The sequence below is a fragment of the Vicugna pacos genome, chromosome 9 (assembly GCF_048564905.1).
Source record: "Vicugna pacos chromosome 9, VicPac4, whole genome shotgun sequence".
NCBI lineage: Eukaryota > Metazoa > Chordata > Mammalia > Artiodactyla > Camelidae > Vicugna > Vicugna pacos.
Window position 1 is genome coordinate 63,859,810 of NC_132995.1, and position 17,591 is coordinate 63,877,400.

The 17,591-nt window shown below is 37.9% G+C and overlaps 1 protein-coding gene across 2 annotated transcripts in view; it reads right to left on the reverse strand.

The window, feature by feature from the left end:
• The window catches only part of GPSM2 (G protein signaling modulator 2), a 47,985-nt gene extending 39,029 nt beyond the window's left edge, over positions 1-8,956 (reverse strand). The window contains exon 1 of one of the 2 annotated variants that reach the window (XM_006197387.4): positions 8,717-8,956. The gene's annotated coding sequence lies outside the window, so the exon portion shown is untranslated. The remainder of the gene's footprint in view (positions 1-8,716) is intronic. The other variant, XM_015244068.3, reaches the window with a different exon arrangement.
• Between the last annotated feature and the right edge of the window lie 8,635 nt (positions 8,957-17,591).

Here is a 17,591-nt window from a genome sequence, read left to right on the forward strand (position 1 = left end):
TAAGGTAATAGTTGAGAGAGACAAGTAAGGTAAGATTAAGATGTGTGTGTGTGTGTGTGTGTGTGTGTGTGTATTATATATATATATATATATATATATATATATATATATAGTCTGGGAATATATATATATATAGTCTGGGAATATATATATATATATATATATAGTCTGGGTGTTATAAACAACCCCACAGGTCAGTTAGTACCACATATTACTACAACATTCCCAGAAAGGTCATAAGGAAGCTAATCCTAATTTTGAATAATCCTTTTCAAAAAGTTTCAAGAAAGTTGTTCTGTACTTTAAGCAATTTTTCCATTTCTACCCATTTCTTCCTTCTGCTGCCATCCAATAAAGCCGAATTCCTTTTCCACATAACATCCTTTTAAGTATTTCAGCTATAAAACAAACCAAACTCTGAATAATGCACACCCACAAAATACACTTAGACAGAGGTTAGTGGGGAACAGAGCAGGCAGAAGGAGGACAGTGGGAAGCGGCGAGCATCAGCCTTGGGAATCCTGACAAGATTCCTAGAGGAAACGAGGTTTTCATGTTAACAAGCAGTTTGGCACATAAGAAACACAAAATATTATCCCTCTTGACCCCTCCTTTGGCCAGCAAAGGAAGCAGTATCTTAAGAAAGGATGAAAAGATAGGTAGCAGTTATTAATCCAACAAATCTCTTTTTCTTTTGTTCAGAATTCCATCATGCCTCTTTTCCCCTGAAAAGCATTAAGGGTATTAGTGTAGATATTCACAGCAACAGCTCCAAAGTGCATCTAAATCACACAACAACTCAACTGTCAACTAAAGTGGCTTTCACTACCACTTTGAGGTTTAGGTTCTTATTTATAATATGGGCAGGAGGTGAGGAATTAGAATTAACTTAAAATTAAGTTAAATTATAATTTAATTGAAATATTTTTTCAGCCATATCATAATAAAATCTAAAAATTCATCATTTAAAAAAATGTTAACTTCATACTTATTAAAATGTAAGCATGTAATTAAATTAACAAATGGATATAAATGAAGCTGCAAAATACCTTACTTGATTAGGACTGCACACAGAACCATTAAAAAAACTTAAAACAAGCAAGACAGAATGCTATTCACCATTTTACCAAGGACAATTTAGAATATGGTCTTACTTTTTTCAAAAGAACAGTACCCTCAAGTCATTCTTAAATTTCAATCTCCCTAAAAATTAAGCAGCATTTCTTATCTTACAATTATTCACTAAACAAACAAGCAATTCTTGATTCAGTGAGTCACACTACAAAAACTCTCTAACCAACTTAGTAACAATGTGTTCATTCATGTTCCACATGGAGTTAACAAACCCACTGCATATTTAACACCTAGTTTATATATTACTAGTGTAACACTAATAACATTTGCAACAAATATTAAATTATGAATTGTTCATTAAGATAAGAAAATTTAATGATAGGACCAGGAAATGGAATGGAATATATAGGTTTGAAAGAATATTAAGAAGTCTTCAAGTCCCCACTAGAACGTAAATAAATAATAATCTGCAAGGAACACATGTATCCTTAATAGCATCTCCCAGGTTTTAAAAAACTTCTCTGCTAACAAAGCTGTTGGCTCACAGCATCTTTTGGTCTGACTATAGATAAAAAGAAAGCAATAATCATTTTCTATACCCTAAAAACTGATAAAAGCACATAGAAAGATCAACTAGTGCATAACTCTGATTGCCTCACATTTAATTATCTGATTAGGAAGTCAAAATAGGCAGACTCCCGGTACACACCTAGGTGGACTTCCAGACACTGTCCAAGGTATGTAATCAGAGTAAACAATAAAACCTAGCCCTGCTTTACTCCGCTGGCAATAAAGTTATCTTCAAACTAGGTGACTGGGAAACATAGGGGATAGACAGTTACAATTACAGCTGACCCTTGAAATGGGGTTGAACTCCACAGTCCACATATGTGGGGAATTTTTTCAATAAATATGTACTACAGTACTACATGATCTACATGTTGGTTGAATCTGCAGATGCAAAACTACAGATATGGGGGACCAACTGTAAAATTATATGTGGATTTTCCACTGTGCGGGAGGTCAGCACCCCTAACCCGCACATTATTCAAGGGTCCACTGTGTTTCTTTTGTCTTTGTTTCAATTTATCCAAACTATCTATTCCTGACTACAACTTAAACGCCAGTTACCTTTGGTCTGATTTTTTCATTTAGTATATCTATAAACTGGTAACACTATCACATAATAAATATAACTTACTTTTCTTGCCTCCCAGGTTAGATAATCTAAATTCTTTAAACTTCTCTTATCCTATTAACTTCCTCTAAGGTACAATGCTCAAATTACCCAAATCCCTCTCAGTTGTAATGTTTCAAGTCAGATACCGTAGCCCTTTGTCAACTACAGCTGGCATAAATATTAAGGAAGAATCAAGAACATACTTAAAATAAAGTTATTTTATATTAGAATTCAGGGTATAGGTTATAGTAACAAATACACATCACAGTACTAATGGGGGTAGCAAAGTAAGATGCCAACACATCCACTTCTAAAATAAACTCAAGTAACTACCCTAGGTAAACTGGTTATTTTCTGCCAAATTATGTACCTGTAGGTAGACACTAATTTATTTGTAGATGGACTAAATATGTCCTGTCACCTAATCCAAACATCTATTTCTAACTGCATTTTACCTGAAAGATACAGTGGAAACAAGATGGCAAGTATAAGGAACAATGCATGCAAAATCAAAAGTAGGAAGGTAAAACCAGGAAGTTTACATAGAAGAATATAAGAGTATAAAAAAGCAAACGGTGTAGTAAAGTCCAACAGAGAGTTCAGAGCATGATTTTAGTGTGGCAGGCAGACATCAGAATATAAGACTAATGTGGAAAACTAGTGTTCAGAACAAGGGAATAGGACCAAAAATGTCTGGGTACTTGATTAAGTAATCTGGCTGAGTACCTACAGAAAATTGAAAACAGTGCCCATTGACTAGATATGAGAGGCAAAGGTCAAGCAAGGACAGAGAACTTATGAGACTTCCAGTTTTGAGGACAGGCTGAACAGGAGCAATGCACAGTGACTGACAAATTGGATTGCAAGAGTGATAGTTTAGAGAGGGAAAAATGGAATACTCATATTAAACTTGTACTTGGTAAAAGTGCTATCTTCAGAAATAATGGCTGAAAGAAACAAAGATACTGAGCTTGAGATAACCTGAAATCAGACAAAATCTGATAAATGGGGAAGGATGGAGTGGGGAGAGAGGGAGTGACTGATAATTCTTAATTTTTGCACATCTTTAAAACTAAAAAAGTTTTAAAGTACAATGAGATATAAATGTCAAAAACTGCGATGTCAGTGACAAAATTAAAGAGACACTGCAATGGGAGAAAAAAGCAAAGCATAAAAGTTCTGATTCTTTATTCAACACAATCTCTAAACCAATAATATAATCAAACTATTGCATAATACTATGAACTAAAGATAACTCAAGATGATCTTCGTGTGTATCTATCTGTATCTACAGTGCTGAACATAGTTTTAGTACTGATAACTGTCATACATACCAAATGTAAATTACTTCACACGATCCCAAATTAATAAAATAAACAATCATAGTGCCGAGTAAAGCAGATTGCTCCATTTTCTATCATTCTGGAGAAATGAGAATTTACTACAGATTATTCTGTAACAACTGTTTCAGTAAAGTTTTCCTTTAGTAAATATATAATCCTAAAGTATGCACTCCAATTAAGGCTATATCTTAATTTATTCTTAATCTTTAGGTCTGCAACAATACATATAAGTCTGTAAAATGTTAGGCCGAGTTAGGTTAGAAAACAAGTGTAACTAACAGTGTAACTACTAACTAAACACGTTTTATTATAAAGCTCTTCTAATAAGTTGTTTGTGACTATGGAACAGCTAAATAAATTGAATAAATTCATTGTGCTGAACACTGGAATTTGACACAACACTGTAAAATGATTATGAATCAATAAAAAAATGTAAAAAAAAATTGAATAAATTCAAAGGATAGATTAGAATAATGGTTCCAGATTCCAAGTAAATCTGTATCTTAAAGTCACACACCAGTCAGAAGGGTTCCCATGTGCATTTGAAATGAATCCTCCTAGGTCATTTGGAAAAACAGCAAATACATGCAACGTAAAGGCACTATTAATTTTAAACTCTCATATTTATTCTTGGCAGATTTAAAAAAGAAAGAAAGAAAGAACTTCAGGTCAGGAGCTGTGGATACTGAAAAGGTAAAATAATGAATGCAACCATTTCAGAGTAGTGTAACCCCAAAACAATATAAAATAAGAATTCCTTTTCATATTTTTGAATGTTGACACCTAAAAGCTCACCATTCTAAACAACTCTATGTAAACTTCCTTTCTCGGTGAAGAGTAAAGTACTTATATTTTTAATCCATCACATAAAGCTAAAAGGATGTCAAAGACTATGTTTCCTAGATAACCAAAATACTTAATAAAAGCCACATATGCAATTTCAAATTAGATAAATACTAAAAGAAAATGTAATCTAGAAGAAAGAGATTTGAATATTTCAAGCCTTCATCTTAGTACTGCTGTTAAACAGTGAGAAAGGACCAAGCGTATGAGTCTACCTCAATGAGACATGCTGAATGTTTGTAGTTCAACAGGAGTTTCCAAAGCTCTCTCACAAAGCGCTACCAAGATAATCATTACTGCATGGTAGTCTCTTAGTATCTTAGGGTTTGGCAGCCCATGATAAATCGGAAAGAAGTTGAATATTTTCCTGGGGAAGGTGATAAACCAGAAAGGGGCTGTTTTTAGATTACACATGGAGCCAATCTGAATTATGCCAGTTACTATACTAATCATTAAAACTGCTGGTATGAAATTACAGTCCTTAGTGATTACAATAATTCAACAGAGGATGAAGCAGTTGCTTAAAAATTTCAAGGCCAAAAGGAAGATTACTTTTATGCAACATCTCTAATCTTGGTTACCTTTTTCCCCTGCTAAGCAATTAATGAAACAAAAGTCCTACTCCGACAAGATTACTTACTTATTTTAAGAGTATAAATATGTCCAACTAAAGGGAAAATGTCTTACATATGTTCATTAGAATAAAATTTGTATTTTTCTCCTTATTAGTTTTATTTCTCCTCAAACTAAAGCTCAAAGTTTACAAGTAATGTTGATTTTCCCTCCTATAAAACAATTTTAAACAAAGATTGTCCTTTTAATCCAATAGTAAAATTAATAACCTTTTGGAAGAGTTTCAATTAGACACATAAGAAAGGCGATTTTTAGTTAATTATTATAAACACATAAAATTGGAGGTATACCGTATTTTAACATCAAGGTTACAAAAGACACACAATGATAGTTTTTTTTTAAATTCTAAATTTTAATCAACCCCAATTATATTTCCAGTACATTCCAAATGACTACACAGATTATGAGGCCAGGAGCGCACAAGAAAATGTTTGCAATCTAAAAACACCAACATACACTAAGCCCAACTTCTAAAAAAAACACACAAAAATTCAAACCTAAATATATGTATTAGTCCTCGCCCTTTCCAATCAGTAATCTTTTGTTAACAAAGAAACAAATTATTGGATAAACATGATGTTATTAATAGGAGCTCAAAGAAGTAAATTCAAAATAAACATAATCTTATGAAGAAATTACTGTCAGAAAAAAAGAGAAATACTTATTAGTAAACAATGGGGAGAACACAACTTTGAGAAACAGTGGTCATCAAGTCACCAGAAAATATGAGCCACAGCCCTTTATTGCTACCAATGTTGGTTTAAGCCATCAGCTTAAATCAATTAACATATGTATGGAAAACAATAATGAAGGAGAAAAGAAATGGTCCTTTCTACTGAGCATTGTTCTTGAGTTAGTAAATGACAATGTATCAGTCATCTTAACAGAAGAATTTTGAAATGGCAAAACTGGTTTCAACTACACTTTTAAGCAGAAATAAATCCCAAACGCAAAAGGATAATAAAGGCCTAGAAAAAAAATCCCCAGAGAGTTTGAATTTCGAACCCTTCATAGGAAAATACACTGTTTTCTCCTTCCAAAAGTTATCACCATTCTGTGGAAAAATGTTTCTGCTCAATTCAGTAATGTTATGAGACCACATGAGAAGAATAACTCTAAAAAGGACCGAGGAAAGCTTTTTGGAAGCGAGGACATCTGTACTGCGCCTTGAAGGATGGGTAAATCTTATTAGGCTAATCAAGAAAAGGCACTCCAGTCATGGGAAATGGCTCGAGTAAAAGCAAGGAGGTGGGGATGCAGAGCAAGTGGGCACAGGTGGGTTAGGAGTAGGAAAGAGAAATCTAAGAAGGTACTAAATTGTGAGGGACTCTATGCATGTGGCTGAAGCAGTACTTGGCCTTGCATTCAGATAAAGAGGAACCTTGGAATTTTTTCAACAAAGGAATAGCAAAGTCAGATCTGTGCGTTAGGAAGATAAACTGGCAGCAACGTATAGGGCAGGACAGATGAAAGTCACTGCTGAAACTCCAGAAACCACTACTGAATAGGAAGCCCTCTCTCCTCATCTCACAACTCCAAGCAAACTGGTTTGCACATAATCGATGTTAGCAAACTTTTTGGATTTCTTGCCTGGGAAGAAGATGATAACTATGAAGCAGCAAGGAATCCTGTAACAGCGAGAAAACCAGACTTTAATATATTTCTGCTCTATGCTAAAGAATATATTCATATTCAGCTAAATAACTCAGGAAAGTCTAACTCTAAATTTTTTACTGTTTTTATACAGATGATAAAAGGGATATTGAAAGCGTTATGTGATTTATAAAGTACTGACAGGAAGACAACTGTCCTGAAAGAAGGGTTGAAATATCTATGCATAGTTCACGACAAAACAGCACAGCACATACAGGCATCTAAAAGGAAGGATTATGTCTCTACAAATGGAATCCAAAGACCTGGAGGAGATTTAAACAAACACACTGAAGCAATTCAGCATGTGCTTTGGGATCAGGCCATGGTCTGAATCTCAGCATAGTGACTTATTAGTTATACGATCTTGAGCTAGTTAAATTCTCAGTGCTGGTTTGGGCATAACGATATCTATCCAACATGTGTCATGATGATGATTAGAGATATGATTTATAAAAAGCACCTCAGTGCCTGGCTCTGATACTTAACAAAAGTACTCAGTATGGTAGTAACAATGATAATTGCTATTGTTATTATAAAAAAGAACATGTCTTTTAGAATCAACTTGAATACTAGTCTTAATCTATGTCAGGTTTTCAATTTAAAAATTTCAGAGGACTAATTACCAAATTTTTATCTTTTAGGTAAATCTTAGAAATAGTTTATGCTTAAGAACAAGGCCATTAAAAAAACTACTATATCCCACCTTTGCTTTAATTAGCCTAGTACCAAGTCTGAGATTTATATTAAAATGTAATATTTGTAACACTGTCTGGTTTAATAACAGAAGGAAATACAACCAAACTGCTTACCTAGCCAAAGAGGATTTGGAGGGAATGCCTCTACACCAGTAACACACAACTTTTCACATTGTATCTGCTCCACTCCTTATATTATAATGGCCTGAGAAAGAGTTTGCCAGACGGAATCCATGGTAATGCGCAAAGAAGAGCAGGTATGAGACTACCGCGAGACAGACAGACACAGACAGACACACACACACACACACACACACACACACGCGTCAACCAACAGCGATCCTCCCTTTTTAACGTTGCTTACTGACAATTAACCAAAGATGCTTCTTGAATAATGACAAGAAAAGCAAAAGTGGAATTTATCAGGTAATCACATTGGTGGTTATCAGGCCGCAAATCTTCTGTGCACCCTTCTAAAGTGGCAGCTTGAAAATTCAGCTTCCCACACACGCCACCAGACTCCGATACAAGCCGACCGAAAGGAAAGCCAAGAATCTACTTCGTTTAACTCCACAAGAGGGTTAAATTATGCATTAAGGAAAATAAAATTTCCATCCCTACTCGTTTTCTTTGAGAGTTCAAATGATACCAGTTAAAATGAGCTCACTGGTTATCACTGATACAAGGAAAGGACAAATTTTCTGTCTGTTACTATTCGAAGATATTCTATAGGTTTTCAGGAAAGGGCTTTCTTAACATTCCACGTTTGCGAAAACCTTCTGCAGCAACTACCCATTTCTACGGTAAATCGACAAGTTGGTGCCTCAAAGTTCATGAATTTCAAAATGGTAAGTGCAGGTGTCTGACAAAGACTGCCCGCTTTAGACAGCAAACTCACGACCACACGCGAACGCGATCTGCCTCGGATTTAATTAATTCCACAGGGTTTCGGATTTTTAATCTACTGTTTGTTTCTTACACTCAGAATACATGATAAGTCGTTGTGTTCTATCATACTTTTTTATTAAAAAAAAAACTAAGGAATGAAGCTCTTAAGATTTACTCTCATTTTAAAATCTCCAACCTGAAAGCAACTAAGCGCTCGAACTGGAGCGGGCTGCTCTTCACCCCGAGTTTCTGGTTTCTTGACGCCGGCCCCCGCGACCACCCCCCTGCCTCCCTCCCGGAACAAAGGAGCCCGCCCCCGACTCCCACACACGCCCCCGACCCCCACACACGCCCCCTCCCCGTCGCCTCCCTCCGCCGGGCGCCCACAAACGCCCCTCCGAACTCACCTCCCCGCGGGCCGGCGAGTCTGGGGAGCGCGGCGGACGCGGCGAAGCTGCAGCAGCTGCCGCCTCGGCGACGGGCCGGTGACTGCGGCCCTTCCTCCCCGCGGCGGGTCCGCGGCAGAAGCACCGCTGGAGGCCGGCGCGCACCCCCGCCCCCAAGGGTCACGTGGGCCAGAGCTCCGGGCTCTCCCGGTGTCCGCCGCGCGTCCGCCGCCACTCAAGGGCCCTGCGGCGCCGCCCGCCCGCTGCCACGCCCCTCCTGTGCGCCTGCGCCCCAGCTGCAGGCGCTCCCATTCAAACGGACGACGCCCCGCGTCTTTCGGACTCGCCAATGGCCGGCGCGGGAGGCGGGGCCGGGCCAGGCGATCCGCACGGGCCTCCGCTGTCCAGGACGGGCTGGGGAGTGCGTGCCAGACTCGGGGGGACCCTGGGGCACTTGGTCCTCCGCTGCCCCGGGGTCTGTCCTCAGCCACCGAATTGAGTTGCTCTCCTGCCCTCCTGTTTCTTCTTCACACACTGAAGGGCGGGCCGATAAATACTGTCCAGAAAGAGTCCTTCAGAGATGGTCTAACCTAGACCCTTTTAAAAGATGGGCATCCCAAACAAGCGCCGCCTGCCCTGGAGGCTTGGTCCCGGCCTGGAGAATGAGTCTCCCAGCGGCATTTGCAGGATGTTTAAGGAAAAGAGGTCTCTGTGAAAGGAACAGAGGGACCCGTGTGAAAGTCTGAACAAGGCTGCCTTAGTTCTTGAGGCTATGTCACAGTTCTGGCGTTCCCAGCTGCTAAAAAAGCAAACTTGTGTTGACTGCAGAATCGCTGGTTCCCGGGAAAATTGGGTGGCAGTTTTGCTCAGTTTCAAGCAGCTACATTCTAAATGCATTGGGAAAGTTTATTTCCATTCACTTTCTCTCCACATCAAGTTAACCAAAAAATAGATCTGTTTGTTCTTCACAAAAATACTGTTGTCTCTCTGGGCTAAAGAATCTGATGAATTTAATTAGATTATTTCTCAAATAGATATTTCTTTACTGCAATGAAAGGTAAATGTTTTTTACAGGCATAAAGATGTACTAACACCAGTTTCAGTTTCTCTCTGAGTAATGGCCATAACCAGTGATCCAAGCAACATTTCTCTTATTGGGAACATATTCTGGCAAACTGGTTAAATAACAGCTTTGTCATCAAACTGGACCTGGATTTGAGTTCTACCTTTGCCACTTGCTGGTTGATTGACCTTGAACTAGTTTTCCTTATCCTCTTTAGCCTTAGTTTCTTTAGCTGTAAAAGACAAAATAGTATAATCTCTTTTAATATGTAAGGGTGGTTGTGGTACTTCAGCGAGGTAAATGTTGTTAAATGGTTAACATAATGTCTGACCACTCAATAAATGGTACCTATTATCATTATTATCAACAACTACCCTTAATATCAGGTGCTTATAAACAACTGAATCAGCTGGCTGTACTATTTCAGAGGTAAGTATTATAATCCCTTCTTACTTATAAATTCTTTTTTGGGTGTTGATATGAAAGCCACAAAGGAAATACAGTAGACCAACTTCAGCATGAATAAATGAATCATTATTTCCCCCTTGAAAATCTTCTCTTATACCTGAGACTTTCTATCACTGATAATAGTTATGTCCATCTTACTCAAGTTGAATTATCTTTTAAAGTATCTTTTAAGAGGTATAGATCAGATTATGTCACTCTCCTCCTTGAAAACCTTCAGTGACTTCTCATTTGATTTAAAATGAAATCTAAATTCCCTACCATGGCCCATAAAGCCCAAAGCATCATGCCCTGCCCACCTCTTCACTCTCCTGCATTCCTCCCTCTTGCTGGCTCACTTCCCTCCAAGTACACAGGACATTCCTCAGACCCTAGAATAGACTAAGATTCAGGGTTCTCTCAGGGCCTTCTCCTTGGCAGTTCCCCCTGCCAAGTTTATTTCCCCAGACTCTTTAAATGGCTGGCTTCTTTTCAGCCCTCAGCTTTTAGCTTATTCATCACAGTATTCAGCAAGTATTTACTCAGTTTTTGCTATGTGTCAGGAACTGTTCCAGGTTCTGGGAATATAATAATGAGCAAGACAGAACACAGCCCCTGCTCTCATGGAATTCAATTAAAATAAATAACAAGAAAAGTATCAGGGTGTGATAGGTCGCAGGCAGAGAATTCAAGGTAAGATGAGAAGAGCTGGAATGACTGCTTTACGCTGGGGGTCAAGGTAAGAGAGGCCCCTCTGAGAGGACGGATTCAAACTGAGATTTTAATTACAAAAAGGAGCCAACTTTCAAGCAAAGCTCAGGGAAGAACACATTAGGCAAAGGAAACAGCTAATATAAGGCCTAAAGCGAAAGCCTGTGAGGACAAGCTTTGTGGGTTTGAGAAACTGGAAGGAGGCCACTGTGGCTTAAATGCAGTGAGAGAGAGGAGAGCATACAGCTTGAAGTCACACCCGGTCATGTCAGCCCTTGTAAACCAGGGGAGGGCGTTTGGGCTTTATTTTCTCAATGTTTTAGAAGCCAGTGGAAGATTTGAAACATGGGAGTAACTTCATCTGTTTATACTGTGAAACAAAGCCAGAATTCAAGACATTCTATAAGACAGCTAGCTCACATTCTTCATAAACGTCATTGTCATGAAAAACAAACCAAAAAAGGTTAAATCTTGATGGAGTTCTAAATCAGAGAGGAGAGAGGGAGAGAGGGAGAAGAAGGGAGAGACTATAAAAGACATTTAAGAAACAACTGGGGAAAGTTGAATATAGACTGTATATTAGATGATATTATAGAATTATTGTTAATTTTCTTAGATACGACATGGAATTATGGTTATATAGGAGAATCTACTTTGAGAAGCTGCAAACTGAAATATTTAAGGATAAAAAGCCACGACTTCAGCCTCTTCAGTCTCTTTCCAGAAGACTACAAAAGAAAATTGCCTGTAATCAGCTTTAACATAAGATACAGGAGATATCTCTTCTGCCTTTTAAAAAAAGGCAATAATCTACTCTACCTGGCTTGTCTGAAAAACTCATGTGTATAATTTAAAGTGGTTTCAGTTTGGTTGTGCCCTCAGGCAACTGGCAAAGGTAAACCAAGTCATATTTAGAGAAACCCAACTGCTGTAGACTGAATGTTGGTGTCCCCCCTAAATTCATATCTTTAAACCTAATCCCCAATGTGATGATATTTGAAGATAAGTCCTTTGGGAGGTAATTAGGTCCTGAGGGTGGAGCCCTCATGAATGAGATCAGTGCCCTTATAAAGGAGACCCCAGAGAGCAACCTCACCCCTTCCACCATGTGAGGACTCAGTGAGGTGACAGCCCTCTGTGAACTAGGAAATGGGCCTCACTAGACACTGAATCTGCCGGCACCTTGATCTTGGGCCTCCAGCCTCCAGAACTGAGAAATAAATGTTTTGTTCAAGCAATCCAGTTTATGGTATTTTGTCAACCCAAATTGACTATGGCACCAACTTAGCCCAGACCCCTAACATTTCTACAGAAAAATTTCCAAGACATGTAGTTCTGAATCAAATCACAAATAATACAAAAAAACAAGGCATCTTGTACAAGAATTAGCAGAAAAAAAGAAGGAAAAAAAAAAAAACAGACAACAAAACCAAACACCTAAATACTTTGAAACTGGAATAGATTACATTCATAGATTATAAATAGTCATAGACTTTTTAAAGAAATAAAAGATTGAAAATATAAATAAAGAACAAAGTTCTGCAAAAATGAGTGGACAGGTTTAAAAAAGAACCCAACAAAACTGCTAGACTTAAAAAAAAAACCAATAATTAGAATTTAAAATTCAGTGGACAGGTTTAACAGCAGATTAGACATGCTGAAGAGAATGAGCAAATTGGAAGACAGACCTGAAACAAATGTGAGCAAGGCTTGTTCTAAATAATTTACATGTATTAATTCACTTAGTCCTTATACCAGTCAGGCTCCAGGTATAATCTTTAAACACTTTAAAGTCCTTAAATCAGTGATATGAAACAAATCTCTTCATATAAAAAAGAATCATAAAGGAGAGAGTGAGAAGCTCTAACATATGTCCAATCGAAATGCTAAGATGAGAAGAGAAATAGACGATACTTTCAGTACGATTTTTAAAAAGAAAAAAGAAATTTACACCTAGACATGAGATAATGAACATACAGAGCACTGAAACCAAAGAAGCAACCTTAAAGCCACTGAGGAAGGAAGAACTGATTACCTCCGATGGAACAACAATTAGGCTGACAGGTGACTTGGTAATTGCAAACATGTAAGCCAGGAGAAGAATATCTTTGACATTATGGTCAGAGAAATGACTATCAGCCTAGAATTATTTAACCAGTGGAAATGTCTTTCAATATGAGAACAAAATAAAGGTATTTTCAGGTAAACAAAAGCTGATTTTGCCATCACAGACCCTCACTAACTAAAGCTATATATATTTTCCTTCAAGAAGGAAAATGATCTTGGATGGTTAGAGATGCAGGAAGGAAATAAAGACCATATTAAGTGGTAAATATATAAATAAATATAAACAACTATTAGCTGATATCATTGCTCTTTCTTGCCTGTAAATACATTCACTCATATTCAACGACACATATGTTGAAATGCCTATTACGTGCCAAACACTATGCTGGGTGCTAGGGACACAGCAATGGGGTTCTCTACTGCACCATCGCCACACTACTAGATGAACCCCTGGTGTTGACGCTACTGACAGGCTGCCTTTAGCATTTTCCAGCGCTTTAAAGAAGAGACGGAAAAATGAGTGTGCATAGCCTTACAGCCCGCAGGGTTGTTAGGACAGACCAAGCTTAGCTTTTTTTTCCCCAAAGCTAAAAACTTTTCTCTGAGTTATAAATGACACCACTGAGTCAAGGCAAATTTGAATAACCAGGTAGATAACACCTGTTGCTTCCCTTTTCAATAAGTCTGTCAGAGAACAACAATGCTCCCTTGACTAAAAGAAAGCCAGAATGTTGGGTGTGGAGGTTCCTCAGCAAACATGTGGACTTGGTAGCTCCACCTTTCAGAGTTAAAAAGAAAAAAATGAAAGGGAAGGAGCTTTCCAAAGAAATACCCAAGAAAGGGGGCATGGAAAGGAGACTTCAAAATACAAGGGAAACAGGCCATTATCAGGCTTAATCTTTGAAACTGAGTCTTTGAAATCTTTGAAATGTAGAGTGAATCAGTCGATAATAATAGCTAAGATTCATTGATGCTAAATATGCAATAGGCACTGTTCTAAGCACTTTACATGTTTAAGGATTATACCTGGAGCCTGACTGGTATAAGGACTAAATGAATTAATACATGTAAATTGTTTAGGACAAGGCCTTATTCATAATAAATATTAGATAATTTTTGCTTTTCCTATGATTTTGATTAGTATTTAATCTTCCCAACAACCCTATGAAGTAGGTACTAATATCATCCCCATTTTACAGAATCTTAGCTTGGTTTCCTAGAAGCAGATCCTAAGACAGGCACTTGGATACAAATGATTTCTTGAAGGAGTGCTTTTCCCAGAGGAAGCTGTAGGGAAGAGAGTAAAACAGGATAGGGAATAAAAAAGAGCTGAGCAAGGAAATCTTAGCCTTGGTCTGAGTCATTGAGAGAGGGCTTTAGAGTCTAGAGCATAAATTTCACCATAGACTAGGATTAGCCCCCAATTTAGAGGAAAGCGCTGGCTTTTTGTTCCCCTGCATCGGGATGTGGTGGAACAGAACTTGTTCAGGTGTGGCAGCTCGGTCTAGTGCAAACTCTACAGAGCGGCTGGGGGGTTAGCTGTAATTCCTAGTAGCCAACCTCGCTCACAGCAGCTGGGAGACGAGTGTTCTGTTCAGTAAAGGGCCTCTGAGCAGGGCATCCAAACGTCATCCACCACAGCTGGTAAACAGCAGAGCCAGTGTCTCCTGCCTCCCACCCCCACCCCCCACCCCCACCCCCATGCGGCCTCTCCTGAAGTCAAAGGAAAATGATAAATGGAGACATATGTGACTGACAAAGGGTTGGTACTAACTACTTAGCATTTAAAGAGTTCTTACAATGAAAGAACCCAACAGAAAAAAAGGCAACAATCTGATAGAAAGGCAAAGGACAAGGACCAGCACTTTACAATGAAACTTCAAGAGACCACAATGAGCCCACATATGAACTTCAGTTTCACCAGCGTTTAAATAAATGCAAATTAAAACCATAGGACACCTATTTTGCCTATTAGATTGCAGATTGTAAAGAATGGTAATATTGTTCATAAGGGTATGATGAAATTAGTCCTCTCACGTGCTGATCTTGGGACTGGAAATTGATATAACCATTTTGGAAAGAAATTTTATAATATATATATCAAAAGCTTCAGTAACTCTTGACCAAATAATTCCATTTTTTAGGACTTTACCTACATAAATGATCAAACAAGTGTGCAAAACAAATGAACTAGATGTTCATCACATTCACTTCACAATCATAAAAAAAATTTTTTAATTGAAGTATAGTTGACTTACCATGTTGTGTTAGTTTCTGGTGTACAGCAAAATGATTCAGTTATACATGCATACATTTTCTTTTTCATATTCTTTTTCCATTATGATCTATTACAGGATATTAAATATAGTTCTCTGTGCTATACAGTAGGACTTTGTTGTTCATAATCATTTTTAACATGGAAACATTAGCCACAATTACATGTCCAGAGGATTGGTGAAAACAGTTCTTGTTCACCCATACAATGGAATATTATGCAGCCATGAAAATGATGGCTTACATATACACTGGTTGACACAGAAAGATATTCTCAATGTACTGGATTGAGTTCCTTGAGGAGAAGATTATGAAACACTATAAATGTTAACATGGCCTAACACATTTTACAGTGTATTTGTTACTTTTTAATACTGTTTGTCATTAAAAAACTAGTCATATTGTGGATAATAGATAAATGACCAAAGTACTGAGATAATTCACAAATGAAGAAATAAAAATGGCTAATAAATATATAAAGAATGTCCAATCATACCAGTATCAAAGTCCTGCAAATTAAAACAACATTGAATTTTTTTTTTAATTGATGGAGATTTTTTAAAATGTTACTGTTCAGTGTTGCAGAGTATATATCAGTATATCACTCCCAGGTTGCTGATGGGAATATATGCTTGTATAGATTTTTTGAATTCAATTTGGTTTATATAGTAAGAGTATTAAAATATTTATACTCTGTCCTAATACTGTCTCACCTAAGCATATATCCAGAGGAAATAATTTAAAATACAAACAAGAATATTTACTGTTATGTTATTTTAAAACATTAAAAACCTGGATACAACCTAAATGTCTATCATTAAGGAAATGACTGATTACAGTCTCGCTGTATAGTGGATAGAACTATTTTTAAGTTTATTTATTTATTTTTTTTTAGAGGGGGTGCTGGGGATTGAACCCAGGACCTCATGCATGCTAAGCATGTGCTCTACCACTTGAGCCATACCCTCCCCCAACTATTTTTAAAAGGTATTTATTTTAAAGCTCTTAATATGATGGGGAAATGTTCTTGGTGTTAAGTGAAAAACATGTTGCACAATTATTTGTATATTATGACCCCAGCTATGTAAGATATGTTTAATAAACACTAGAAAGAATAGTGCTGAAGCACTGTGACTCTTTACACTTTTCTCTACTTTTCACATTTTCTGTAATAAGCAGAAAAACATAAAAGAATTTTTTAAAAGTTTAAAAACTAAGAAAAATTACTGTGGATTTGTATACTCTTCCTCTCCCCATAAGTGTGCCTCATTGTCACTTTCTTCTGGTGGCTTTCTATAAAAAAAAAAAAAGCTTCGATATGAAACAGGATTAAGTGCTTAGGAATGAGGGGATACAGGGAGTCTGGGAGTCTGGTGAGGGTGAGGGGACTAACCATTCCTGGACAGAGGGGGTCCCAGGATGCAGAACTTTCTATCTTAAACCGAGGACAGGAGTTGGTAAAGGCAGGTGAGCATGGCAACCGTTAGGGCTTGCGGAACAAAGAAGGTAGGTGTAAGAGGCCTGTCTGAGAAAGAGAAGCAAGTGAGTAGTTTGGGGCTTTAGCCAGGAAACAGCCCTGTGGTTTTTTTACAGGGTTAACTTTTGGGGTTCTCTAAAGTTGAGGTGGTCAGTGTCACTGCTGAAGAGCAGATCTGGAGGCTGCCTGTTAGCAAAGCAATCAAGTGCTCTTAATTCACATGCTGTCATGGGTGAAAGAAATTGCACAATGAAACTTATTTACTACCCTATTATTCTGAAGATCACTTAGGAGGGTGGATTGCTTAGAAAGGAAGCGAGACTCCCTTACGACCAGCCTAGCAATCTTCCGTCTGTCTGACTTCTGTGCGTCTGTTTGCCTCTAGGATAGTTTGCATACTCAGATGTTTTCCTCTGAAGATAACACCCATGGTTTTATGATGCTATTATCAGTCTTAATTATGGGATTGCAAATGTGCCCAGAGGTTCCTTTTGAGGAGGGAATCATGCAAATCTAAACTGCATTCATTTAGAACTCTTTCCACGTTAGCAGCTAGACTCCACTTCAGATAGGGGTCACTGACCCTTCCCAAGCTATTTTTTGCATCAGTAGGACCTCCGTAGGACCCTGAGCCCAGAGACACAAAGGACTTAGTAAGAGGTGCCTCACTTCCCAGTTAGCTCAAATTCCTCCCAATAAACCAGGTGTAGTCATCCTACACACACTTGCTAGCTAGCTTGCTGGAGGGATTGTGCAGAAAAGAGTAGATCTTCTTAAGAACATTGAGCAACACCACCACGTCAGTGTCTATGAATTCTCTTCATTGCTTCTACTCACAACCGATGACAACTGCCCACTCC